This window comes from Microtus ochrogaster, unplaced genomic scaffold (assembly GCF_000317375.1).
Source record: "Microtus ochrogaster isolate Prairie Vole_2 unplaced genomic scaffold, MicOch1.0 UNK202, whole genome shotgun sequence".
NCBI lineage: Eukaryota > Metazoa > Chordata > Mammalia > Rodentia > Cricetidae > Microtus > Microtus ochrogaster.
In genome coordinates, this window is record NW_004949300.1 from 61,285 (window position 1) to 63,081 (window position 1,797).

At 34.5% G+C, this 1,797-nt stretch overlaps 1 pseudogene; it reads left to right on the top strand.

Annotated features, from left to right (window-relative positions):
• Nucleotides 1-1,298, top strand: part of LOC101992854 — a 3,022-nt pseudogene extending 1,724 nt beyond the window's left edge.
• The last annotated feature ends 499 nt before the right edge of the window (nucleotides 1,299-1,797 follow it).

Consider the following 1,797-nt stretch of genomic DNA (forward strand, 5'->3'; position numbering starts at 1 on the left):
GAAGTTGTAAGTAATGATGCTAACAAAATGTCTCCAAATAGGTTCCTGCATGAAAATGTATTTCTATATAATATTCAGTGTCTTTTCTTTTGTTAAATTTGTTATTATTAGGCTATATATTTTTCTCTGCTCCCCTCCCTTCCTAGCCCAATCCCTTTACCCTCTCCTATGTTGTCCATGCTCCCAATTTGCTCAGGAGATCTTGTCTTTTTGTACATCCCATGTGGATTGTATCCATGGAGACTCCTTCAATTTTGTAAACATTGCTAAAATAACAGTAAAAATATTGAACTGAATTATGCATAGGATGATCTTTGGTTAGATCTTGAATGAAGGGAAGGCACATTCTTCTACCATGTTTATTGTTTTCCTAACTTTACATGACCATTATAAAGTAGTCAAGTAATAGAAATTTACTAGATAATAAATTCCTTTTATTTTTCCATGAACCTCTTTTATAACTTAATAAATGTCTTTAAGAGAAAATACCACACACACACACACACACACACACACACACAGACACACACACACACACACACAGAGAGAGAGAGAGAGAGAGAGAGAGAGAGAGAGATGATGATGATGATGATGATGATGATGATGATGATGATGATGATGAGAGAGACAGAGAAGAATGCAAACAGAAAAACTCTCACACACAGAGAGAACACACAATATGAATGTCTGGTAAACTTAAAATGTTGATTCGTACATCTTTTCTATTCATAATCCTACAAGAATAAAACTTTTGTGCAGATTTCTAATTAGTATGTCCCTTTTAGCATATGTATCAATTCTCCCACCAAGTATTACTATGGTATGACACCAAAGTTTTACATTTTCAGAAAACTGACAAGTGTCCTTTTGGATCTGGTTGAAAGGGGAAGGATTACCCAACAGAGTGATCCCACAGGTCTTGACACAAGGAATTCAGAAAAAAGGGAATATGTATGAACCTTGGATTCACTATCAGTTTTAAAGAGTGGAAATGATTGGTTCTCATATTATAATTGAATATGCAAAATGAATGACTACAAGAATACCTTTGCCAACATGTGTTATATGATAGTTAATCAGATATGATTGCCAAAGTCAGGATCAATATTAATGTTTATTCAACAGGTGATGTCAAACAAAGTATAAAAATGACTGGCACTGAGTTTGAAATATTTCTGTTACTACAGTTGAAGGTGACAACAGATTTGAACCTGTGCATGCAACACCAGAGAACATAGTCTTTACCAGTAAGAATGTGGATAGAGCTGGCCAGACAACTAACCTGATTTTTGTTGTTGGTAAGAATGGTAGTGGGTTTTCTGATGTAGTAAGAGAAGTAGCACCCTGAAAATCAAGATTAAGTCAGATTCACACTCCAAACAGTATTGTGGTGTTTCCAAACTCCTCTCCACTAAATGACAATATGCTTTTTGTGTGGACCAACTTTTACCTAATTTTGTAATTTGAGTTGCATGGTCATTGAAGAGTATTGGTGATGGTGAATGTTATTGGAAGTGTTTATGTTCATGTTTCCTTACTAGAAAGAAAAGGCCAAATACTATTTGTCTGAAATTTAAAACATTTTGAGTGCCATTTGATCAAGTGTGTACTAAAGACATCATGAACTCTAGAGTATAGACTCAGGAGAAATGTGAAGGTGCCATTGATAAGCATCCATGATTCTTTAGTGTTATATTTTTGAAAATACATAGGCTTGAGATGTGAGAATTCCCTAAAGAAGCTGCTTTATTTTTGCATACATCATGAAACACTGAAAATGGAATTTGGGGAAAATTA